Below are 27810 nucleotides of genomic sequence, written 5' to 3'. Positions count from 1 at the left end.
TTCATATATGTTCTGGGAATTCAGGACCCTGATGACTTAGGGGAGAAAATTGTTGCTCAATCTGGATGCAAGGGCCTGAATGCTACAGTACTTCCTACCAGATGGCAGAAGGGTGAAAAGTTTACTTGAGGGGCATGTGAAGTCCTTCACAATGTTTATTGTTTTCCACATGCATTGAGTATTGTAGATGACCGTCATGGTAGGAAGAGAGCCCCCAATGATCTTTTCCACTGACTTCTCCATCCTCTGCAGGGTCTTGTGGTCCGAGGTGGTACAGCTTCCAAACCCAGGCAGTGATGCATTTGCTCAGAATCCTCTCAATACATCCTCTGTAGAATGTAGTGAGGATGGAGGATGGGAGATGAACTTTCCTCAGCCTTCACAGGAAGTAGAGGTGCTGCTGGGCTTTCTTGGCTATGGAGCTGGTGTGAAGAGACCAGGTGAAATGATTAATTACCTACTTGTGGAAAAACCAAGGTAACTGTCAGATTCACAGCATGATGCTAATATGCCATTCTTCAAAATCTAGACCAATTTGACATTATTCCTTCGATCAGAGAATGATCACCTATCATCCCTCACAGTTGTCATTCTGAGGTAACAAATCAAGTATTAAAATGCAACTCATCCAACTTCTTGCAAAGGGGAACTGAATCACCTCAGTTTTCTGGACAGTTGGTATCACTTATCTGTTAGCTTTGTAGAAATAGCAATAAATCATTAAACTCTCTCCATGTGTGTCTTGAAGTTAGAGCATCTGCATGTTAATTATTATCACAGACTGTTGTGTCTGCAACCAGCAACGTTTAAGCACCATATGGATTCATGATTGCTAATCAAACACTTGGCCCAGCAAAGTTAAAATTTGAGACTCTGGTCTCCATCATTAGCCAGGGTGTTAACATATTATGTTTGCTCTTTGACACATGCAAATGGCAATGATGTGACAACTTTACTATCAGACATGCTCACATGCTCACTAGATAAGACCTTGGTGTCAGCACACTGTGTAGCTCGAGATGACATGATGTCAGTGACAGACAAAGTTGACTTATTTTCTACTCAACCTTGAAGTCCGTTACAAACATATAAGGCATTCTGGTACGTTACCATGTACAGTGACCAGTTATATATCGAAGTCAAATAAAGTTAAGCAAGTGTATTGTTTGGATTAGGCAAAAAGTAGTGCAGATCCTTTAACACACTTAATTAATTTAACACAAAAATGTTTTACCCCCTCCATAAATCTTCGTCCGCGAAGCCAAGCCAAAGAGAAGAAATATATAAACAATATTAAACATTTAGAATGCTTTTGAAGACAGGAAGAGACTTTATTAGAGGCAAACTGCAACTTTGTGAAAAATAATATTTGCAATTTGACAAAAAGCAAATATTGGCACAAACTTTACTCTTTGTATCACTAGATAAAGAACAATTTATCTCAAACAGTTGGTTTAATGGTGAGTCAATTTCAAGGATTAGTGTTATAAACAACTGTCTCTATTATCATCTCATTTGAGATGTCTCTGTGCTTTTGTGTATCAGGAATTGGTAGGGGAAATTTCTGAATGAGTCAACATTTTCTGCACAAATTGTTGCTCCTTTGTCTTATGAACAGTACAGGCTACAGTTTTGTTTCCACGAGCAAGTTAAGAACGAAAACACAAAGGCAAACGTTGTAAACTGACTTTATAAAGATATCTGACAAAATAGGTCCAAAAAATTTTCATGACATATTTATTTTGATACATTGTTGCATCACAGTTAGTGGGGTGGAAGTTAGAGCAACTCTATTACACAGTGTCAACATCCCGGGTTTGAATCCGGTGCTGTCTGTAAGGGTTTTGTATATTCTCCCCATGTTCACATGGGTTTCCTCCCATCCTCCAAAAAAAGGTGTATGGCATTTGTAGGTTAATTGGTCACATAGGTGTTTTGGGGCGGCATAGGCTCGTGGGCCAAAAGAGCCTGTTACGGTGCAGTATCTCAAAATTAAAAATCACATTAAAAAATTAAAAGAGCACCATATTATATACCAGAATTTTAAAAATACATGAAAAAAATTAAAATAGATACTAGTCTCTATCATTATGGTTATAGTTTAATAGCTGATTATTTTAGTTCAATGACTTTCATGGCTAATTCCCCCTTTTTGTGTGTCTGTTTATTTTTCCTCCAATCATATACTCCTTAAAACTTAGCTGTTTGACCAACCTTTTGATTATCTGTCATGATATCTCATTACATGGCTCAAACAGATTTTTTTTTCCAAAGTACTATGGGACATTTTGGTACTCCCAGGGTACTGTATCAAAACACTGCTGATTTTATTGTTATAAGATTAGTCTTCCCTTGTGCCAGCATTCTCACATTGATCCAAGATCTACCTGAAAGTAATTAATACCATTACAGATTACATCATGCATTAGATGCATTAGAATTTAAGAAATAGAAGCAAGACTGGCCTTCAAGCCTGCGCCGCCTATAGCCAAGGGCACAATTAATCTTTGATCTCAACCCTATATTCCTTCCCCGACATAAATGTCTCGATCCCCTTGCATTCAGGCAGATGCCATTTCACTGGGCAATCTTTGGCTTGGCTTCGCGGATGAAGATTTATGGAGGGGTAATGTCCACGCCAGCTGCAGGCTCGTTTGTGGCCGACAAGTCCGATGCGGGACAGGCAGGCACGGTTGCAGCGGTTGCAAGGGAAAATTGGTGGGTTGGGTGTTGGGTTTTTCCTCCTTTGTCTTTTGTCAATGAGGTGGGCTCTGCGGTCTTCTTCAAAGGAGGTTGCTGCCAGCCAAACTGCGAGGCACCAAGATGCACGGTTTGAGGAAATATCAGCCCACTGGCGGTGGTCAATGTGGCAGGCACCAAGAGATTTTTTAGGCAGTCCTTGTACCTCTTCTTTGGTGTACCTCTGTCACAGTGGCCAGTGGAGAGCTCGCCATATAACACGATCTTGGGAAAGCGATGGTCCTCCATTTTGAAGACATGACCTACCCAACGCAGTTGGATCTTCAGCAGTGTGGATTCGATGCTGTCGGCCTCTGCCATCTCGAGTACTTCGATGTTAGGGATGAAGTCGCTCCAATGAATGTTGAGGATGGAGCGGAGACAACGCTGGTGGAAGCGTTCTAGGAGCCGTAGGTGATGCCAGTAGAGGACCCATGATTCGGAGCCAAACAGGAGTGTGGGTATGACAACGGTTCTGTATACGCTAATCTTTGTGAGGTTTTTCAGTTGGTTGTTTTTCCAGACTCTTTTGTATAGTCTTCCAAAGGCACTATTTGCCTTGGCGAGTCTGTTGTCTATCTCGTTGTTGATCCTTGCATCCGATGAAATGGTGCAGCCAAGATCGGTAAACTGGTTGACCGTTTTGAGTTTTGTGTGCCCGATGGAGATGTGGGGGGGCTGGTAGTCATGGTGGGGAGCTGGCTGATGGAGGACCTCAGTTTTCTTCAGGCATAAGGCAATTGAACAACTGAAAAGTGGCAAAGCAGCAGGTATGGATGGAATCCCCCCCAGAGGTCTGGAAGGCTGGCGGCAAAACTCTGCATGCCAAACTGCCTGAGTTTTTCAAGCTCTGCTGGGACCAAGGAAAGCTGCCTCAGGACCTTCGTGATGCCATCATCATCACACTGTACAAAAACAAAGGCGAGAAATCAGACTGCTCAAACTACAGGGGAATCACGCTGCTCTCCATTGCAGGTAAAATCTTCGCTAGGATTCTCCTAAATAGAATAATACCTAGTGTCGCCGAGAATGTTCTCCCAGAATCACAGTGCGGCTTTCGCGCAAACAGAGGAACTACTGACGTGGTCTTTGCCCTCAGATAGCTCCAAAAGTGCAGAGAACAGAACAAAGGACTCTACATCACCTTTGTTGACCTCACCAAAGCCTTCGACACCGTGAGCAGGAAAGGGCTTTGGCAAATACTAGAGCACCTCGGATGCCCCCCAAAGTTCCTCAACATGGTTATCCAACTGCACGAAAACCAACAAGGTCAGGTCAGATACAGCAATGAGCTCTCTGAACCCTTCTCCATTAACAATGGCGTGAAGCAAGGCTGCGTTCTCGTACCAACCCTCTTTTCAATCTTCTTCAGCATGATGCTGAAACAAGCCATGAAAGACCTCAACAATGAAGACACTATTTACATCCGGTACCGCACGGATGGTAGTCTCTTCAATCTGAGGCGCCTGCAAGCTCACACCAAGACACAAGAGCAACTTGTCCGTGAACTACTCTTTGCAGACGATGCCGCTTTAGTTGCCCATTCAGAGCCAGCTCTTCAGCGCTTGACGTCCTGTTTTGCGGAAACTGCCAAAATGTTTGGCCTGGAAGTCAGCCTGAAGAAAACTGAGGTCCTCCATCAGCCAGTTCCCCACCATGACTACCAGCCCCCCCCACATCTCCATCGGGCAGCAATAGACAATTAAAAAAAGGTGCAAAAGTGAAATGCAACTGCTAAAGAATTCCCCAACATAACAATCAGAAAGTCATTAATGAAGTGATAACAAGACCCATTGGCTTTTGAATGATTTATCAAAATGAACACAAATATGCTGGCACGAATGTTAGATCCTAACTAACAACTGTTTTTGTGTATGAACTGCAATTAAGCATCTCCAGAGATTCATGTTCCATTCCATTCTGTTGCTCCACTGTGAAATCTCTTTGAGGGTTGCCTACCCTGATGAAGTTCTCCTCCTCTCTTTGAGAGGGGTTTTGTGAGGGCTTCTCTCACTGCACCCCCTGCTGCTCTCAGGTTCTACAACCATGTACTCATCCAGACTTGATTCCATAGCCATGTCCTTCCTGTCTACTGGTCTCCTCACCATCCTGTGCCACATGGCTTCCAGCTCCATTTCCAGGACTCCCAGTTTGATCTCTACAAAGTTTTCAGGTACCCATTCATTGCCTTTTGGCTGTGGCCCTGAGTTCTCCACCTGCCCTTTCTTACCTCCTCCCCCAGCCTTTTTATTCAGGCACCTGCCTGTGTTTTGTTCAGACCTTCAAGGAGGGCTCAAGCCTGCGATGTTGGTTATATATCTTTACCTCTTATGGACGCTGGGTGACCTGCTGAGTTTCTCCAGCACTTTTGTGGTTGTTCCAACAACAGCTACAAGATCATGAAACACACTACATTTTTTTTATTTAAAATTTAGACATACAGTATGGTAACAGGCCACTTCAGACCATGAGTCCGTGCTGCCCAATTACACCCAATTAACCTCCAACCCCTGGTACATTTTGAATGATTGGAGGAAACCGGAGCCCCAGGAGGAACTCATGCAGACATGGGGAGAACAAACAGGCAGCGCAGGATTTGAACCCCAATCCTGATTGCTGGAACTGTAACAGTGATGTGCTAACTGCTGTGCTGGCCCTATACCATGACCACAATTGGACAATGTAGATATGACATAGGTCATATCTTGCTTCCCCCCTGCCAGAATGCTTGGACAGGCATCACACCTCTGGAGCAGTCCATGCCCAATCGGTGCTCTCCTGGCCCAACCTTGGCTTTCCAACCTCTGCTGCTGCTCCCTGCAGAGGACTCTCAGCTTTGCCCAACCCACGTTGGTGGTGCTTTGAGAGCGAGGAGAACCCAACTTAGGCAGGCATTGCTCGCTCCACTTCTCAGCAAGGACTATTCCCACTCCCTCCTCCTATCCTTGAAACTCAGGTGGTGACAAATCCAGGACCCCCTGGTCTGGCTGCAGAGATTCAAAGCATCCCGGGGCAGCTTTGGGAGTGCTGATGTCTCCCCCTCCAACCTATTTCCACAAGTCTCACATTACATGTCAAAGAGCCACATATGGCTCAAGAGCGGTGGTTTGGCCTCCCCCGACATAGGATATTGCAAATGGAGATAAACTGGATTTCACAAATAGTTAACTCCTTGAGCCTTAAATTGATGACAGATTCTTGATGTTGTGCATTTCTTTTAGTCATTTGTTACATTTAAAGATACACAGAGGTGGGAAACAGAAAGAGCAAATTAGCATTTGTGTCATCTTTGATAATAATGCCAAATACAAGTTTCATATTGTTGATCAGTGAAACCAGACAATATCATTAATAAAAACCTTTAAGAAACAGTTAATTGGGAAAGTTTGGCAGCACCTTATCGAACATTTTTTTAAAAATTCTCCACATATGTTGGAAACTTACAAAGTAATTCAGTAGGGCCAGTGATTTGAAATGGTTGTGCAAGTCAAAATTTGTTTCGTTCTATAATTCAAGAAATTGTACTGTGGTTTGGAGATTAAATTTGACAGTCCCATCTATAGTGAGATTGTTGTCAATAAAAAGTTGCATTGTCAATAGCCGGGTGGTAACATAAATACCTGATTTTGCCAAACAATGAGTACCTGTAAAAATAATCGTTATAGAAACATTTAAAATTAAATAATTACATATCAAAAATGCAGATGGTATCGATAATGAAATGTTAAACTTTGGTGAGTTTAAATTTTCACTTTATACGTTCTGCAAATTTGGCCAATATATATTCCTCATACTCAACTGGTGTTTAACATATCTGTTTCTAGGATTCAAGTAAAGAGAGAATAAGTTGCAGATATGATCCACAACCCAGTGTTTTTCTGTGGCCTTTTTCCAATGGTGAGTTTGCTTTTTTAATCTTTAGATTTGTTGCAACATTGGGTTATGTCTTTGCCCTGTGCTTCTTGCAGACATGTTAGTTTGACATCTGGTGGTTTTATTGATAGATAAAATCAATCAAGATGCGTTTCACAAACATTTCTCGGACTAGTTGACCCTGTATTGAATGTGCCCAGAAGTATTGAACTGCATGTTTTACAAACATTTCTATGACTGATTCCACCTGCATTGATTTCGCCCATTGTTATTGAATGAAGATCTACCAGGACCAATGCCTGAAGAGGGCGCACAAAATCAGTGAACCGGTGCGGACTCGAAAGGCCAACATGGCCTGTTTCCGCTCTGTAAATGGTTATATGGTAACATGGGAATCCGATTCCCTACTTCACATTGATCGTTGGAACATGGAAGTGCAAAGTTGTATTCCCCTTGAGAAGATTACTTATAGTCTTAGGAATAGATAGAGAATGTTCGTCAAAATTTGGCAAACTTATTTAAATTACTCAACTAGCCAGATTGTAAAATTTATTTTGATATTTGTCGATTAGTATACTCCTTATGAGAAATTTAATACTTTCAAAATTATGTGACTGAGATGTCGAACCATGCTCCTGTTGCTTTTTATTTTTTATTTTCTTTCTTTTTTATCTCCCTCTATCCCCTGCTGTCTGTCCCCTTTTCTTTCATATCTGGGGAGGGGGTGCTGGGTGAAGAGGGACTCTTTCCTTTTTATTTTTGAACCTTATGAATGTTTCCTATAATTTTATATTCAATGTATATTGTTATATTAATTGAGTCTTACATTCTTCATTTTCTTAAAACTTAAATAAAATATTAAAAAAAGATTGTTGTCAATATAACATGGAACACTACAGCACAGTACAGGCCCTTTGGCCCTCGATGTTGTAGCGACCAGGGGCGTAGCCTGGTTCTAATGTTAGGGGGAGCAAGCACATAAAAAAAGGGGCCACAACACATGCCAGATTGTGAGTCAGTGGTTGAATGGCGGGCCACACAGATTTTTTGGCAGCTGCAGGTTGGGGAGGAGGCTCCCTACCATTGTATCCACCATGCATCTCCACATTGTACCTCCCCACAGTATCCCAACATATACCCTTACACAGAGACAGCAATGAACTTCCTCCACACCCCACTGCCCTCTGTCAGTTTGCTGACACACTTGCAGGACGAACCAAGGCGCAGCCACATAAGACATCAAAGAAGCAGATTCTAGCTCGGGACAATCATCCCACAGGTTGTGCGTCTGATCTGACGGAGTACATCAGCCCTAACCTTCATCTTCCAGTGTCCATGTCTGCTATCTATCAGAGCAGCTCTCTAGTTCCACCTACTGGCCATTTTGCATTACCTTGCACAATGTTTTCTGCCATACATTTAAGATTGCTTCCGGCTTGTTCATCCTGTGGTGAAAATGACTCAGATACCCCATTTCTGCCAAATGTTCTGCATTCTTTGGGCTACATTATCCCTCCTCCTAAAGTAAAACAGGGACAAGAAGTCGTAAAATTCCTTGGCACCGTACTTAGTGCAACAGTTGACTGAGGACAGATTCACTCCAATTGTCCAAACTCCTGTGCCACACACCAAAAGAGATCAGATTTATTGTCATAAACAAGTCATGAAATTCGGTGTTTCATGGCAGCATCACAGTGTAAACATTCATTTTATAACCATCTTACCACATTACCATAAATAAAAATAATTGTGCACGAAAAGTAAGGCAGTGTCTTTGCGTTCATTGATTATTCAGGAATCTGATGGCATCGGGGAAGAAGTTGTCCTTGTGCTCCTGAGTGCTTATCTTTAGGCTCCTGTACCTTTTGCAGAGTGAAGAGGGCATGGCCTGGGTAGTGGGGGACTTTGAGGATTGAAACTGCTTTTTTAAGACACCGCCTCATGTAGATGTCCTTGATGGAGTGAAATCTGGTGCCTGTGATGACGCAGGCCGAGATAACAACCCTCTGGAGTTTATTCTTGTCCTGAGAGTTGGCACCTCCATACCAGGCAGTGATGCAACCAGCCAGAATGCTCTCCAGAGTGCACCTGTAGAGGCTTACGAGAGTCTTCGGTGACATACCAAATCTCCCCAGACACCTCACAAAGTACAGTACAATTCCGATTATCTGAAATGGTCGGGACTAGGCCTATGTTGGATAAACTTTTTCCTTCAGAGAACTAGTCATTTTTTAAAAACAGCCCATTGGCAAACAGCAAATCACTTGTTTCAGTGTTTAAACAACAGCAAATGGAGTCACATGATGGAGTAGTGGCCGGTCGGGTAAAACCAGCCCACTCCAGAAAAAAACTCAAGACAAGACAAAGTTCAACAAATATAAAATATAAGAAATAAAAGATGAAGTTCCAGAGAAGAGAAAGAAGATGGCACCCAAGAAAGAAAAAGTAAAAACAAAGGGAAAAAAAGAAAAGTCACCGGAAAAGAAAGAAGGCCTTACCTGCACGAAGGAACAGGAAGCCATGGTGGCGAAGAACGTCCATTCTCCGAGGTTGGTTCCGGCCCTGTGGAGTCACGAACCCCCAACCGGTGGACTGCAAAAATGGCTCTCTGAGCCAAGGAAAAGAGCGCAACTGCGCATGAGCAGGGAGTCACGCATGAGCAGTGCGCAATCAAAGGCAAAAGAAAACACAGATGAGAGGGGGACTTAGCCGAGGAACGGGTAATCATGGCACAACCAACTGAGGGACGTCCAACACCAGGGTTCTCAGCTGGAAGATGAGGAAGGCGGCAGGAGAGGGAGTGAGGTATCAGGTGAGAAAGTCGACGGGGTGAATGGCAAGAGGAGCAGCAGCAGCAGGCCTGACAGATGAGCAGTCTAGAAGGGGAGGACCAAGAGCAAGAGGCCCGGCAAGAAGAGGCCCAACAAAGTGATACAAGCAACTCATCAGCAAAATCAGAAGAGATACAGATACAAAGAAGAGAAGAAGACACAAACACAGGTAAAGACACAGAAGAAGAGGAAGAAGAGCAAGATCTTCACATAGAAATAGAAGGTAAAACAGATGTACAGAATATAGATAAAGATTTTTTTGAAGAACACATGAGAGCATCAAAAGAATGGTTATCATTAGAATTTAGTGCAATTAAAAGAAAAATGAAAAGAACAGAAGATAAAATGCAAAGATTAGAACTAGTCGACAGAAAAAGGGAAAAGAGTAGAAAATGTGGAAGAACGAGAAACGGCTGTTGAAATGGAAGTAAACAACTTAAGAGGAAAATTGGAAGTGACAAAAAAAATTAAAGTGACACAAGAGTTGTTATCTCAGAAAATTATATGTTGGAAAATTATAGTAGGTGAAACAACATAAAAATAGTGGGCCTGAAGGAATGTGAATGAGGCACAGATATGAAGGAATTTATAAAAGGATGGATCCTGAAGGTCCTGGGAACGACAGAAATGGAAATAGAAAGGTTACACAGAGCTCTAGCTCTGAAACCGCAGACACATCAAAAACCAAGATCCATCGTAGTAAAATTTTTGAGATATACAAGAGAAAATATACTGGAGTGGGCAAGGAATAAAATTAGAGAAGATAATAAACCATTGGAATACAAGGTTATAAATTCATGTTAAGACATCCAGCTGTGCTTAAAATATTTATACCCGGGGAGCAAAACAGACTGTTCTCAGATCCGGAGGAAGCACAAGAATTCGCAGAGCGTTTTCAGGACAGAAGGAGAGATGAAGAGATGTAACAAGAATGAAGAATGGCGATAAAGTATATATAAAGATGTAAAAACAATGTATATGTTAAGAACTAAAGAGGGAAAAGAGAAGGGAAGGAAGGAAGTAAGGGGAAAAAAGGGAGAGCTTTGTTATATGTGTAAAAAATAAGTGTTTTCTGGAACAGGTTGGGGTGGGGGGAAAGAGAATAACCGTCACTGCGAAATCAGTTGACGCTTGCGAACAAGATCGCAATCCAAATGGAAAGGGGAGTTGTGTGCCCAGCAAGGGATAAGGGGGAACTCAGAGGGGGGGGGGGGTATTTGGGGTTAAGGTAATATTGGGTGTGGAATTGTTGGAGTATTTTAAATGTGTTGTCATACATTGAGTTTAAAAAGGGAAAACTGAGAGATGAAAATAGGGAAAAGGGGAATGGAGGTGGTGAGGAAGTGGAAATGAGGTGTAAGCAAGATATAAGATGGCCACGTTGAACTATATGACTATAAACATTAATGGAATACATAACCAAATTAAATGAAAGAGGCTATTAAATTTACTGAAAAAAGAAAAAATAGATATAGCATTTGTGCAAGAAATGCATCTAACTGAAGTGGAACATAACAAATTAAAGAGAGACTGAGTAAGACACGTAGCGGCAGCATCATATAATTCAAAAGCTAGAGGTGTAGCTATATTAATTAATAAAAATGTACCAACAAAATAGAGGAGGAAATAATAGATCCAGCAGGGAGGTATATAATGATCAAGTGCCAGATATACTCAGAGTTTTGGAATTTGCTCAATATATATGCACCTAATAAGGAGAATCAAAAGTTTATGCAGGATATTTTTTTGAAGATTGTAGATACACAAGGAAATATATTGATAGGAGGGGATTTTAACCTTAATTTGGATCCAATGTTAGATAAAACTGGACAAAAGACAAGCAAAAAGAATAAAGTAGCCAAATTTATGGTTAAATTAATGCAGGAAATTAAACTTATGGATATATGGAGGAGGCAGCACCCAAGAGAGAAGGAATATTCATATAATTCGAGTAAGCATAAAACATACTCAAGGATTGATATGTTTTTGTTGTCGGCCCATATTCAAGGGAGAGGTTAGGAAAACTGAGTATAAAGCTAGACTACTACCTGATCATTCATCCCTGTTATTAGCAATAGAACTGGAGGACATCCCACCAAGAACAAATAGATGGAAGTTAAACCCAATGCTACTTAAAAGGCTGGAATTTAGAGAGTTTATTGAACGCCAAATTAAAACATATTTTGAAATAAACACAGAATCAGTGAAAGATAAATTTATATTATGGGACACAGTGAAAGCCTTCATTAGAGGACAGATAATAAGTTATGTAACTAAGATGAAAAAGGACTACAATCGGGAAATAGAACAGTTGGAAAGGGAGATAGTAAGTCCAGAAAAGGAACTAGTGAAAAGGGAAGATATAACGAAAAAGAGAGAATTGGTGGACAAAAGAATAAAATACGAAACATTACAAATGTACAAACTGGAGAAGAACATAATGAAAATAAAGCAAAAGTATTATGAACTGGGAGAAAAAACACAAAAAAAAATTAGCCTGGCAACTTAAAACAGAACAAGCTAAAATAACTGTATTGGAATCAAGGAAAAAGGACAAACAAATTACATATAACCCAACGGAGATTAATGAAAACATTAAGGAATTTTATGAACAATTATACCAAATTGAGAACGATGGGAAAGATGATAAAATAGAAGTTTTTTAGCTAAAATTGAACTGCAGAAATTGCAAGAAGAGGAACAAAACAAACTGATAAAACCATTTGAAATAGAGGAAGTACAGGATATATTAAAAAAGCTGCCGAATAATAAAACGCCGGGAGAGGACGGATTCCCAATAGAATTCTATAAAACATTTAAAGAGTTATTAATTCCTCCTCTCCTGGAAGTAATGAACCAGATAGAAGAAACACAAAACTTGCCAGATTCATGTAAGACAGCAATAATTACAGTAATACCAAAGACGAGGAAGGATCCATTAACACCAGCATCATATAGACCAATATCTCTACTTAATTCAGATTATAAGATAATAGCAAAATTATTAGCAAACAGCCACTAATAAAGAGATTGCAGGAAGACTTAGAACATTGGAAAGAATTACCGCTAACGTTGATAGGGAAGGTAAATTGCATTAAAATGAATGTTTTCCCAAGGATACAATACTTATTTCAATCGTTACCAATTCCATTAACAGAGAAGTTCTTTAATGAACAAAAGAGAATAATAAGGAAATTCTTGTGGAAAGGGGGAAACTGAGGGTAGCGTTAGATAAATTAACAAAGAGGTATAACCAAGGTGGTTTGCAGTTACCAAACTTTAAAAATTATTATAGAGCCGCACAATTAAGGTATTAAGGAGGAAAAACCCAACACCCAACCCCAACCAACCAATTTTCCCTTGCAACCGCTGCAATCGTGTCTGCCTGTCCCGCATCGGACTGGTCAGCCACAAACGAGCCTGCAGCTGACGTGGACTTTTTACCCCCTCCATAAATCTTCGTCCGCGAAGCCAAGCCAAAGACCAGACAAGGGAAAAACCAGACTGGACTAAGATAGAACTAGATAAAATAGGGGAGAAGGTACCAGAACATATACCTTATAAGTGGGACAAAAAGCTGGTGCAATATAAAAACTCACCAGTATTGCATCATTTACAATATATGGAAGAAGATCCACTTAGAAAAGAAAAAAACAAATGACCAAATACCAAAATTGTTATTGACACAAAACCCACTAATCCTTTTTACAATAGATAAAAGGTCCCTTTAGAGCAGGAGTCTCAAACTCAATTTACCCGGGGGCTGATGGAGGTAGAGTCTGGGTGAGGCTGGGCCGCATCAGGTTTTCCACAAAGCTCTTACAAAAACATTCCAATGTTATCAAATGTCTTTATTTTTATTTTTTAAACACAAAATAAGATGAAAAAATAAATAAATTAACAATTCATAAGAAAAAAAATAAAATCAATCAGTAATAAATAAATAAAATGAAAATAATAATAATGAAAATAATAATAATACAGCAGATATAGAAGACTGAAGAAACCACATATAGTTGCTGACTGGAGAAATGTAATTATTATTATTCAGATTCAAATGTCTGTATTAACAGTTCTTTAACCTTTAACTTTCTGAACATGAATGGAACATTGAACATAAACTGTTATGAACATGTCTTCTTCTCCCTACTTCTTACTGCTAGAGATCTGGCAGCGCTTCCTCTCGCATAACCGAGCCACATTTGGCTTAAGGGAGGAGGCAGTTGAGACCCTCAGTAGGGCTTGAAGATGCTCGTCAGTAAGTCTGGACATGTACTTGGACTTATTGAAGTTCAAGGTAGAGAAGAGCTTTTCGCACAAGTATGTGCTCCCAAAAAGACACAGGGTCCGCTTGAACATTCGGGAAAGCTCAGGGAAGCTGGGGGGCAATTCTCTCAAAAATTGCCCAAGCTTGTCTGCTTTTCCACTCACCTCCCTGAACTTGGTTTTGAGTTCAGAGTTGCACTGCAGGTCAATGAGCTCCATTTGAAGCACAGGAGGGGCATCTTGCACATCAAAGGAGAAGGGGTCCGCAAAAATTTGAAACGTGGCTCTGTTTCAGTGCTTAGCCGATGCGTCTTTTCCGCTTCTTTTTCTGTCCCGCTGAGCAACAATTTCCGGGTTCAGACTGGATGCCGAAGCGCGTGAAGCGGGAGCGGCTGCGGAAATTGCGTATGTGCCGCGTGCATATAATGACAAATAGAAAATGCACACAAATATGCTTATATTCGCAATAAGCCCAGCCGATGTCCCGCCCCCGAGAGCAATATTCCCCACCATGATTGGTAGGTTCGTTCAGCTCCGCACACAACACTGAAAAGTGCCAATCATATCAAACTCGCGGGTCGCACTAACATTAAACTTCCATATTAAGTCGGAGCCACAAACTATCGTCCCGAGGGCCGCAGTTGGCCCGCAGGCCGTAAGCTTGAGACCCCTGCTTTAGAGAATGGGAGAGAAAAGGAATCAAAAAATAGAAAATTGTTTTTTGGGAAATAATTTATTAACATTTGAACAGTTGAAGTACAAATATGGAATAACTCATGGTACAATGTTTGCATATCATCAACTGAAAGCTTATTTAAAGGATAAATTAGGAAACAGACTGAGATTACCAGAAGGAAGCAGCTTTGAATATGTGATTACAGACACAATGATAATTAAAAGATTTATAACGAACATGTACATTAAGCTGCAAGATAAGGAAAATGATGAAATAAGCTATATATCTAAACAAAAGTGGGAAAAGGATTTAAACATAAAGATAAAAAATGAAGCATGGGAAAAGTTATGTTCTGGAACTATGAAGAATACAATAAACACAAGGTTATGCATGACACAGTATAATTGGTTACAGAGGTTATATATCACACCTCAAAAGTTAAAAGAATGGGATCCAACATTATCAGATAGATGTTTTCGCTGTAAGAAGGTAATGGGAACAACAGTACATGGAATTTGGGCATGTACGAAAGTGAAAATGTTTTGGGAAGATCTAAATCAGATATTAAATAAAATCACAAAAAATAACATACCAAAAAATCCAGAGATCTTTCTTCTAAGTAACATAAGTAGTAAGGAATTAGGCCTCAAATTGGATAAAGCACAAAAAAGATTTATTATGATAGCCTTAGCAGTAGCAAAAAAATGTATAATGTCAACTTGGAAAATGGAAGAGAGCCTGAGAATACACCAATGGTACATGGAAATGAATAAAGGTATTCCATTGGAAAAAATAATATAATTTAAAAAATAAAGTCACATTATTTGAACAAATTTGGGAACCATACGTGGAACATAACAGAGAGGGCTTGCCTCGGACCTCTACTCCCCTAAAATGATAAGAAGACAAAATGACTTGATTCAGTGTGTAAAAGTAGATGACACATTTTTCTTGTTTATTTTTCATTGTGTGAAGACATTATTTTATGGTTTTATTGTATTGCATATGTTGAATATTTATTGGTTTTGGAGGGGGGTGGGAAGGGGGGAGGGAGGGTAGGGGGGAAAAAAGAGAGAAAATGCCACTGTGTATATTTAATGAGAAACGTTTGTATATATTTTGGTTGATATGGTTCACAGTGTGAAAAATAAAAAGGCTTTCTAAGCATTAAAATAATGTTTAGTTCTCACAAAAAAAATGCTGGCTGTCGCCAATCCCGCCGCAGATCCCCTGGGAGGCTTCCCAGGCCAGTGGAACACTCATTAGTGAATTGGCAGGTTCCTGTCTCCCGTCACCAGAGCTCCTGACTCCCAAGACCCGACTCCAAATCCTCCCCTAAGCCTACCACACATGCACACCAGGGAGTCCGGTGTGCATGTGCAATAGTAAGGTGAAGGGAGGGTTCAGTGTCAGGAGCTCTGTTGTGCCGAGGAGGGAGGGAAGTAAGGGGAGAGGAGGGAGGGACACCAGGGGAGGGAACGCCACTGAGTCTGAGGTCTCGCTCCTGTCCAGGAGGCCACTCTCCTTAATGACTCCAGGACAAGGCATATTCCAGCCCCTTGCTGCTTCGAGCCAGAGGCACGCAGTTTGAGAGGGAGAGTTGAGAAAAGTCAATAGGGGAAGGTAAAGAAGAAATGGAAAGAGAGGGGAGTGTGGTGATACGACCACCGGCCTACTGCAGGGGGCAATCTCTGTACCTGCAGGAAGACCACCCAAGGCACACATGTCAAACTCTGGCCCGCGGGCCAAATATGGCCCGCGATATAATTATATTTGGCCCGCAAGATCATATTAAATATATATTAGAGTTGGCCCACTGGCCGCCGCGCCAGTTTAGCGCATGCACACTGAAGGTGAAAATGAAGACGGCGGAGGTGTGGAGGGATCTCAGAGTCCCGAATCCCGTGGATCAGTGCGCCGCACTCAGCCCGCCCGGCTCCCGGACACACAGACGCGGCTGAAGTTGGGGACCATCCTCGCTGGGTCTGCGCTTCAGCGATGACGCCGGACCAAACGTCTCGTTGGCGATGCCTTCCCCCTCGCTCCATGCGCGGCGGATCCTGCCTCCCGCTCCTTTTGTTGGAGATGAGCCCGGCGCCGTGAGATCGCAGTTTAATCCCTCTCCAACCATGGGAAGGGAGGGTGGGAGCAACGCGTTCTTCTCAGCCAATTCCTCCACCGCCCCGGACGCCGGCGTTTCAACGGGGGGTTCGGGTGCCTTCGTCAGGCGACCGACCTGTTGGTTCAAGACAAGGGGAGAGCCTACAAACTCCACACAGACAGCACCTGAACTCGGGTGAACGTGGAGCTGCGACCCCACATTCCACATCAGGACTGTGTGTAAGATTGGGAGCAGTGAGACGGAAGCTTATTTTGTTCCTGTGATTTAAGCCTTTCTTGGGGTGGGGGGGGGTCCTTCTCTGACCACTTGCCTAACAATGAACCTAATCAGATGTGGAGTTACCACAATACAACAGTTCTCAACCTTTTTCTTTCTACTCGCGTCCCTGTGCCATTGGTGCTCTGTGATTAGTAAGGGATTGCTTAAGGTGGTCTGTGGGTGGAAAGAAAAAGTTTGAAGACCACTGCTTTAATCATCCCTCATTGACTCATCATGTGCACGGTTTCAGAACTCCAAAGGAAATGGGCCAATGACAATGACAATGAAAGAGTTTATCCAAAACTATTATTAAACATTTATTTTAATAAGAAAAAGTTTAACATTACATATGTTGAAAGAAGAGAAAACATGCAGATGTTGTTGAAAATTTTCAATAAATATTTAGTTCGGCCCTCAACTTAGTCCAAGTTTTTAATTTTGGCCCTCCATGAATTTGAGTTTGACACCCCTGACCTAAGGGCTGGCTCCACCTGGCTGGCTGTCAATCAGCCGACCTGAATAGACCCCCTAAGGGGCTGATTCCACCTGGCTGGCTGTCAATCAGCCGACCTGAATATAAACCTGAGCCATCACCTCCTGACCCAGTCACACAGGGAGCCACCAAGGCTTGAACTGGTGTTCAAACATTTACTGGAATAAAGCCTGTTGGACAGTCTTTTGAGTTTTGTGCTAGCTTGCTGTTATCTCAGCGCACCGCAGGGAGTTACCTGAAATAAGGGCAATCGTTGTTCTAATTTCATGTTGAGTGAATTTTTTTTCAACCAGTTTGGCTCCGAAAAAAATTCAGTTAAATGAGGATTTCTGATTTGTTTCAGATATCTAATTTATCCAAAATTAATTTTTTTTCCAGATAAATGAGGATTTCAGAGAATCCAATTTTGGATAATCAGAATTGTACTGTATAGCCGCTGGCGAGCCTGCTTTGTAATTGCATCAACATAGAGGCTCCAGGACAGATCCTCAGAGATGTTGACACCCAGGAATTTGAAGTTCTTGACCCTTTCCTCTACTGAACCCTCAATGAGAACTGGATCGTGCTCCCCTGACTTCCTCCTGAAGTCCACAATCATCTCCTTGGTTTTGCTGATGTTGAGCACAAGGTTGGTGCCTTTGATGTCGCAGGCCAAGTTAACAACCCTCTGGAGTTTTGAGTGTTGGCACATCCATACCAGGCAGTGATGCAACCAGCCAGAATGCTCTCCACGGTACACAGGTAGAAGTTTGAGAATTTTCAGTGACATACCCAATTTTCTCAGACACCCCAAAATGTATAGCCACTGGTGAGCCTTCTCTGTGATTGCACAAGCATAGAAGCTCCAGGACAGATCAATTTACTCTCGCTAATTCCTGCCTCATCCCTTGATAATTAGCCCTTCCCCAGTTAAGCACTTTCTCATTTTAACTGTTTCATCCTTTTCCATACCTATGCTGAAGCTAAATGAGTTGCGGTCATTACCACCAAAATGCTCCCCCACCGAGAGGTCTGCCACCCAGGGCCGGCACTACCATAGGCCAACTAGGCAGCCTCCTAGAGCGCAGACCTCAGAGGGGCGCTGTTGAAGAGAGATTCCAACAGCTCCAGCACCTGTGTCATGAATGACATGGTTCTGACTAATGCGCTATAAGCACATGTCTGTTCAGACGGAGGGAAGAATACTGTGTCAGGAATCCTTGACAAATTCAGCCCCATCTATTCCTCTTGCAGTCAGGAGGTATCAGTCAATATTTCCCGCACCATTCCAAAATCTGCCTGCTTATCTGCTCATCGGTGTCCCAAAGGCTATTTGGGGACCTACAGACTAATCCCAGCACACACTTCCACCTACACTGACTCAGTGGACACTCCCTCTGCATAACATGTACCTACAAGAAAAGACAGAAGGCAACAGACTGGCAGAAGTTCCTACTTGTTAGTTTGGGTTGGAGACAATTTAGAAAGGAAGTTGGAGACTTGCTCTTGGGAAAGTGATGGTCAGCTACCATCTGAAGCCATGCAGCCTGTGTGGTGATCGTCTGCACATGATACTTTTCAGTCCAGATAGAACTGGCGAGTAACATCCTGTGGTCCTCTGTGCTGATGGTGGAGGAAATGAAATTTTAGAGAGATAAACAGGTTATTTTGTGAGAGAGTAGCACAAAATTTCTTACAGTCAATGAAATATCTTTATAAAGTACAGTCCCAGTGCAGGAAGTTGCCTCTTACCCTCAGAATTATACAGTGATATAGCATGTATACAGGGCTTATGACTAGCTTGTCCATGCTGAACATGTTGGCTATCTAAGTTAGACAATTTTTTTGGTGCTTGGCTCCTATTTTATCCATGTATCTGTCTAAATGACTTCTAAATGTTACAATTATACCCATCTCCATTTTATTCCAAACACCTACCACTCTCTGTGTCAAAAAGGTGACCTTTTAAATATTTACTCTCTTGCCTTAAATCTTTGCCCTCTACTTTAGTCTCCCCTATCCTGGAAAAAAGATTATGACTTTATCTATGACCTTATCTATGCCTCTCATAATTTTAAATGCATCCATATTCTTTGAATTCACCATGAACCCATCTGGGTGGGGTGAAACCAGACATAGCTCGCACATCTTTACAACATTTGTTTAACAGCTTAATGTGCACATAATCTGCTTTTCTCCTCATTAAATATTATTCACTGGTGCACTCTCTAACTGATGATAGTAATTATAAATGAATGAGTTCATTACTTTATACAATTACATATGCACCAAAATTCTTACCTGCTTCAGTGGAATCGATACTTCAACAGTGTACGATAAATTAAATTAAAAATAATTAATACATTCAAAAGATAGAGTGATAATAAATATTCACAGCTACCATAGTTCAGGAAAAAGCGGCATTGCAATGGAGCAAACAGGCCTTTGTGCAGTGTCGGAGTCCTTTATGATCAATACAGAACGAGGAGGTTCAAGAGATTGATTAGCAATTGTTCTTGAAACTAGATGTAATGGTTTCCAGGCTTCTGTGCCTTCTTTCTGAAGGCAGCAGACAGGAGGTTGTAACCAGGTGATGGGGATCCTTTATGACGTTGGTGGCCTTCTTGAGGCAGTGCCTCACACATATGTCTTCACTTTACTCCCGAACACCAAGTTTATCCTTTTTAGGAAAATTGCACACAATTCCAAGTGTCTCCTCACAAAACTCCTATATAATTTCAACAGCACATCCTTGCTCTAACAAATCTCTTGATGTGAAGACACTCTCTCTCTCTCTCTCTCTCACCCCCATCCCTCCTTCCCCCACCACCCTGTCCCTGGGAGAAGAGACACAAGTTTGAAAGCATATATCTCCAGATTCAAGGACAGTTTCTTTTCTGTTGTTGACAAACACTTGAATGGATCTCCCATGTGTAAAAGATGATGTTTTACACTCTTTAACTATACTTTTCTCTTTAACATGCTACCCACCATTTTCATTAGTTTTTGTAACACTATCTCTTCACATTAGTTTTTTAAATTATTATACTACCCAATGGACCATGTATCGATTGACCTGTCTGGATAGCGTGCAAAACAAAGATTTTCACTGTACATCATGACAATAAACAATTTAATTCAAGTTACTGTTTGCTGGACCTTCATAATTTCCTTTCAGTGATCACTAGGTAGGTACATTCAAGTCTCTTTGTACATTACCCCTCCCAATCTATCACCATTCAAATGATAGACAAGACTATTTTTATACCAAACCAGACAACTACATTATAACTTATATGAAACACTTTTGACCACTCTCTCAATTATTTGGCATCCTACTCATGATTCATAATCTTATATCTGATCCTGATTGTATCCTGATTAGTCTCTTAACCCCCCCCCCCACCCACAAAGAAAACCATTCAGCCCTTTGAGTCTGCACCACTTTTCTATATGATCAAGTGACCTGCTTTCTCTTCATACCCCTTAATCCCTTTCACCGATAGGTTCACACCTAACACCCTCCTGAATAGATCGAATGAACCAGCCTCAACAACTTTCTGTGGAAAGGAGTTCCATCAATTAACAGTTCTCTGAGTGAAATAATTTCTCTTCTACCTAATCCCTTTATCCTCAGACTGTTCTGGAGTTTCCCAACATCAGGAACATTCTTCCTGCATTTTACCTGTCCACTCCTGCTCCCCTCTTATATTGTTTGAGCATTGATCATTCCAAAAGTTTTGGGAATTAACCCAGGCTCAGTGAAACCAAGGGTGCTACTTCTATGTAAATTTTATTAATTTTATGGTCAGACAGATTACAGAGATTAAGAGAAGGAATCATTTTCTTCAGTTTGTCGTCTGCTTTAAAAGTTAATTTAAAAGCTCTTCAAGGCACGTTGGGAGATTAAGTATTTTCAATTTCCATATGCGGAAGAAACATCTGCATTTACACTCTAATATTGGTTTTATCTGGAGTTAAATGCATTTCTGCTATTGGTTGCATTTGATCCAATTTTCTTTTCTTTGGCTTGGGTTCGCGGACGAAGATTTATGGAGGGGGTAAAAGTCCACGTCAGCTGCAGGCTCGTTTGTGGCTGACAAGTCCGATGCGGGACAGGCAGACACGGTTGCAGCGGCTGCAGGGGAAAAATGTTTGGTTGGGGTTGGGTGTTGGGTTTTTCCTCCTTTGCCTTTTGTCAGTGAGGTGGGCTCTGCGGTCTTCTTCAAAGGAGGTTGCTGCCCGCCAAACTGTGAGGCATCAAGATGCACGGTTTGAGGCGATATCAGCCCACTGGCGGTGGTCAGTGTGGCAGGCCCAAGAGATTTCTTTAGGCAGTCCTTGTACCTTTTCTTTGGTGCACCTCTGTCAAGGTGGCCAGTGGAGAGCTCGCCATATAACACGATCTTGGGAAGGCGATGGTCCTCCATTCTGGAGACGTGACCCACCCAGCGCAGCTGGATCTTCAGCAGCGTGGACTCGATGCTGTCGACCTCTGCCATCTCGAGTACTTCGACGTTAGGGATGAAAGCGCTCCAATGGATGTTGAGGATGGAGCGGAGACAACGCTGGTGGAAGCGTTCTAGGAGCCGTAGGTGATGCCGGTAGAGGAGCCATGATTCGGAGCCGAACAGGAGTGTGGGTATGACAACGGCTCTGTATACGCTTATCTTTGTGAGGTTTTTCAGTTGGTTGTTTTTCCAGACTCTTTTGTGCAGTCTTCCAAAGGCGCTATTTGCCTTGGCGAGTCTGTTGTCTATCTCATTGTCGATCCTTGCATCTGATGAAATGGTGCAGCCGAGATAGGTAAACTGGTTGACCGTTTTGAGTTTTGTGTGCCCGATGGAGATGTGGGGGGGCTGGTAGTCATGGTGGGGAGCTGGCTGATGGAGGACCTCAGTTTTCTTCAGGCTGACTTCCAGGCCAAACACTTTGGCAGTTTCCGCAAAGCAGGACGTCAAGCGCTGAAGAGCTGGCTCTGAATGGGCAACTAAAGCGGCATCGTCTGCAAAGAGTAGTTCACGGACAAGTTGCTCTTGTGTCTTGGTGTGAGCTTGCAGGCGCCTCAGATTGAAGAGACTGCCATCCGTGCGGTACCGGATGTAAACAGCGTCTTCATTGTTGGGGTCTTTCATGGCTTGGTTCAGCATCATGCTGAAGAAGATTGAAAAGAGGGTTGGTGCGAGAACACAGCCTTGCTTCACGCCATTGTTAATGGAGAAGGGTTCAGAGAGCTCATTGCTGTATCTGACCCGACCTTGTTGATTTTCAACAAGTTTTCTTGGAGCTGTCTGAGTGCAAAGATCATGTCAGTAGTTCCTCTGTTTGCGCGAAAGCCGCATTGTGATTCTGGGAGAATATTCTCGGCGACACTAGGTATTATTCTATTTAGGAGAATCCTAGTGAAGATTTTGCTTGCAATGGAGAGCAGCGTGATTTCCCCTATAGTTTGAGCAGTCTGATTTCTCGCCTTTGTTTTTGTACAGGGTGATGATGGTGGCATCACGAAGATCCTGAGGCAGTTTTCCTTGGTCCCAACAAAGCTTGAAAAACTCATGCAGTTTGGCATGCAGAGTTTTGCCGCCAGCCTTCCAGACCTCTGGGGGGATTCCATCCATACCTGCTGCTTTGCCACTTTTCAGTTGTTCGATTGCCTTATATGTCTCATCCTGGGTGAGGACCTCATCCAGCTCTACCCTTAGGGGCTGTTGAGGGAGCTGGAGCAGGGCGGAATCTTGGACTGAGCGGTTGGCACTGAAAAGAGATTGGAAGTGTTCTGACCATCGGTTGAGGATGGAGATCTTGTCGCTGAGGAGGACTTTGCCGTCTGAGCTGCGCAGCGGGCTTTGGACTTGGGGTGAGGGGCCGTACACAGCCTTTAGAGCCTCGTAGAAACCCCTGAAGTCACCAATGTCTGCGCTGAGCTTGGTTCGTTTGGCGAGGCTAGTCCACCACTCATTTTGGATCTCCCGGAGTTTGCGCTGAAGATGGCTGCATGCGCGACGGAAGGCTTGTTTCTTCTCTGGACAGGACGGCTTTGTAAGGTGAGCCTGGTGGGCAGCTCGCTTCTTTGCCAGCAGCTCCTGGATTTCCTGGCTGTTTTCGTCAAACCAGTCCTTGTTTTTCCTGGAGGAGAAGCCCAGTACCTCTTCAGTGGATTGCAGTATGGTAGTCTTCAACTGATCCCAGAGGGTTTCAGGGGACGGGAAATGCAACAAAGTCACACAAGTAACCTTATATGCATTTAATCTTATCAGGTCATCTCTTCATATAGGTTGAGAGCTATGAAACTATTGTCCAAACCACCTGAGGCAATATCCTCGCATCAGCATCATAAGTCATTCAAAAATATGCAGCTGTACCCATAGCATAGCACTGAAGTGTCAGGCTTGATCTGCACTCAAATCTCTGAATTCAGACTGGAACCTAAGAATACTATAACTGAGCCGCACCTAATATTTGGGCCCTTCTGATAGGATGCTCAGCTGTAAAGAAATGGAGAGACACTAAATTTCAATTAATTGATTAAATATTTTTCAAAACATGCAAAAGTCACAACAAATAATTATACAATCACAGCACAGCTGTTGGAAAAATATAAGCCAAGTATAAATAAGCAAGCCTCATAGTAAATGGAAAAATGCCTCCTACAAGGGTTCCATTCCCTGTTGCTCCATGGCCATTCTAAGTAGCTGATAAGTGTTTAGATCAATGCCTCAGGGTCCTTATTTATCCTCAACCATGGCTTTCCCCCCCCCACAACCACAATTGATATGACTTGACTGTGCCTCCCCTTTGTACCAGACATCTGCATTTCCTCCCACCCAGAGAAAGGATGGAATTCTCCTTATTGTTATCTGTGACCCCTGCATTTAATGAATTATCCTCCCATCATTACAACCTTTCACTGGATTCAGTCACCTGACATATCTACTTCAGCTCTCCTCCCTCATCTTCACAAATTTCAAACCATTGCTTCCTCTGTGACTCCCTGGTCTCCTCTTCTAACTTCACCAACTAGTTTGCTTTTCAAAGCACTTTTCTTGAGGGAGATGCAATGCTTTTCCTTTTACCTCTCCCCTTCCCCCATTCACATTGCTAAGATTTCAGCAGTAGATTGTATCCTGCCAACTCAAGATGAGGCAACGTGATTTTGCAAGTAGAAATAGACGGTCTTAATGATCGCGCAGTTACAAGATCAGATGCTCAAGAAGACACCAAGAATGTGAAGAGTCTGGTCCAGTTTCAGGTTATTGACAGGGAGAGTGGAGACCAGATACAATATCCTTATCTTTTCAATATTAAATTGGAGGAGACTTTGGTATAGCCAATTTTTTTATCATCATTTTATGGAGCAATTATTCATTATTTCAATCAACTGCACTTGAAACCATTCAGCTCCGCACTAAATCAAGCTTAACAGTGTAGCTGTTAGCACAATGGTGTTACAGCACCAGTGTTTGGACTGGGGTTCGAATTCCGCACTGTCTGTATGTTCTCCCCGTGTCTGCATGGGTTTTCCCTGGGGGCTCTGGTTTCCTCCAACCTTTTAAAACATACCAGGAGTTGTAGGTTAACTGTGTGTAATTGGGCAGCACAGCCTCGTGAGCTGAAAGGGCCTGTTACTGTTTATAAAATAATAGTTTCTGTAGCTTATTGTCTTCAGCTATTTATCAACCTCCTATGTCATCCTTGTTCAACATTCACATTTCTTCATGCTTCAAGTATAGTATCTTATATATGTCTACCCCTTTATTTTAACCTGTTAATTCCATATCCTATGAACAAACTAGATTCTTCTGCAAAATCTCCATCAATCGCTCTGAATGCCACAAATCATCGAAACATTAACCTGTCTGAAAGTGTTCAGCTTTGGTTGGTATTCCTGAAGTTTCAACAATGAAGACGCTGTTTACATCCGGTACCGCACGGATGGCAGTCTCTTCAATCTGAGGCGCCTGCAAGCTCACACCAAGACACAAGAGAAACTTGTCCCTGAACTACTCTTTGCAGACGATGCCGCTTTAGTTGCCCATTCAGAGCCAGCTCTTCAGCGCTTGGTGTCCTGCTTTGTGGAAACTGCCAAAATGTTTGGCCTGGAAGTCAGCCTGAAGAAAACTGAGGTCCTCCATCAGCCAGCTCCCCACCATGACTACCAGCCCCCCCCCCCCCCACATCTCCATTGGGCACACAAAACTCAAAACGGTCAACCAGTTTACCTATCTCGGCTGCACCATTTCATCAGATGCAAGGATCGACAATGAGATAGACAACAGACTCGCCAAGGCAAATAGCGCCTTTAGAAGACTACACAAAAGAGTCTGGAAAAACAACCAACTGAAAAACCTCACAAAGATAAGCGTATACAGAGCCGTTGTCATACCCACACTCCTGTTCGGCTCCGAATCATGGGTCCTCTACCGGCATCACCTACGGCTCCTAGAACGCTTCCACCAGCGTTGTCTCCGCTCCATCCTCAACATCCATTGGAGCGCTTTCATCCCTAACATCGAAGTACTCGAGATGGCAGAGGTCGACAGCATCAAGTCCACGCTGCTGAAGATGCAGCTGCGCTGGGTGGGTCACGTCTCCAGAATGGAGGACCATCGCCTTCCCAAGATCGTGTTATATGGTGAGCTCTCCACTGGCCACCGTGACAGAGGTGCACCAAAGAAAAGGTACAAGGACTGCCTAAAGAAAGCTCTTGGTGCCTGCCACATTGACCACCGCCAGTGGGCTGATATCGCCTCAAACCGTGCATCTTGGCGCCTCACAGTTTGGCGGGCAGCAGCCTCCTTTGAAGAAGACTGCAGAGCCCACCTCACTGACAAAAGGCAAAGGAGGAAAAACCCAACACCCAACCCCAACCAACCAATTTTCCCTTGCAACCGCTGCAACCGTGTCTGCCTGTCCCGCATCGGACTGGTCAGCCACAAACGAGCCTGCAGCTGACGTGGACTTTTTACCCCCTCCATAAATCTTCGTCCGCGAAGCCAAGCCAAAGAAGAAGACAGCAGACAAAAGGCAATTTTGTGTAATGTGACATTGTTTTTATTCCATTTCAATAAACTGAATCTTGTGTTTACGCTACAACCCCAGCATCTGCAGACTTTCCTGGACCAGCTTTAACGTGACAAATAGTTAACCGCAAACAACATTTCTCACCCAACTTTGTCTTATTGAGTTTCCGCTCTAAGAGAAACGAATGCAAGTCCCGACCCAAAACAGTAGGTCCTTTCAAGATGCCGAGTAAAATGAGGTTAACTGGGAAATTTGCCTGGTTCGCGCCCCACTCACGCGGCAGCTTGAAAGGGTCCGACCCAGTCAATGATCCAAATCTAACTGGGTTCCTGCCCTATCTCAGAGGTCGTCAGGGAACCCAGTTAAACTTAACCAGGACGCATTCTTCGACAGCTTGAACAGCAAAACGGCCGACCCGGTTACTCCTGTGACGTCCACGCTTGTGCATTGGTGTCACAGGGAAACCCCTGGCTGAAGTGCCTGCCATGATCGTGGGGAGGGAGAGGGGTCGCTGCTGCAGGACCCGGGGTGGGAGAGGTCGCTGCCGTGGAGGGGAGTGGGGGCCACAATCAGGGGGAGAGGGATCGCTGCCACGGGTGGGGAGAGAGGGGGCGCAAACTGCCGCTGCTGCAAACCCCACTCCGGTTGTGACGGCTCAACGTTCACGGGAGCGGGACGCTGCTGGAGGGCACGATTGACGGGGTGGGTAGTGGATTGACGACAGTGGGGTTGTGACTGATGGGGGAGGATGACTGACTGAGGGGGTGGTGATTGACAGTAGTTGGGTACTGATGGGAGCAAATGACGGCCGAGGTGAAGGGGGGGGGGGGGTGGTGAGGCTTACTGATAGTTCCCATGAGTGTGTGATGCGTCACTTACCGCATCATCGCAGTGGTGGGATCCCCTTAAATCGCCGTGTAGGCAATTTATTGGGGCAATCCCCCTGCAGTTTAAAAGGTGCTTCCCCAGTATTCGCACCTGGGTCCTGGAAGGGCTATCCAGGTGCTGCAGCTTAAAAGTGCCTATTGACTGGTTATCCATTGCCTGAATTGCTCTGTCCCTAGCTCCAACTTCTCAATGTTTGCTCATGCCTGTCCATTCTCTCTTCATACCCGAAATGCCCCATTCTGGAATCTCCTGGTAAACCTCTTATGCGACACAAGAACTTCAGGGGCTGGTAAATGCAAGCAAAAGAAATTGGGAGGAGGAATTGGGAACTTAGCGGGTCACGCAGCATCAGTGGAGAGAAACCAACAGTCAACATTTGTGGTCGGGAGCCTTTGTCCACATTCTCTTGTCTGTCCTCTCCAATGCAATCGCGTCCTTTCAGTCCGCTGTTGAATGTGGCCATGAATGGAGGTGTTCTGTTTCAGTTTGGACACGGTCGTTACATTTCTGTGAATGAACCATCGCGACGTCGATAATGACGTCATGCGTTTAGTTTCAGAAACTATCATCGGCGAATAGAGGAGCACCTTCCTTTTTTGGAAGATATGCAAATCAGGAGATCGGAAGAATGGCAACCAATATAATCACAGAACATCAAAACAAT

At 43.2% G+C, this 27810-nt stretch overlaps 1 long non-coding RNA gene across 1 annotated transcript; it reads left to right on the top strand.

Annotated features, from left to right (window-relative positions):
* The first annotated feature begins 256 nt into the window (after positions 1 to 256).
* Positions 257 to 27810, top strand: LOC138764304 (uncharacterized). Its single transcript, XR_011358120.1, has 3 exons — positions 257 to 440; positions 6564 to 6636; positions 27700 to 27810. It is a non-coding gene; the product is annotated as an uncharacterized lncRNA (long non-coding RNA).

The sequence above is a fragment of the Narcine bancroftii genome, chromosome 1 (genome assembly GCF_036971445.1).
Source record: "Narcine bancroftii isolate sNarBan1 chromosome 1, sNarBan1.hap1, whole genome shotgun sequence".
Lineage (NCBI taxonomy): Eukaryota > Metazoa > Chordata > Chondrichthyes > Torpediniformes > Narcinidae > Narcine > Narcine bancroftii.
This window is presented reverse-complemented; position numbering and strand designations above follow the sequence as displayed.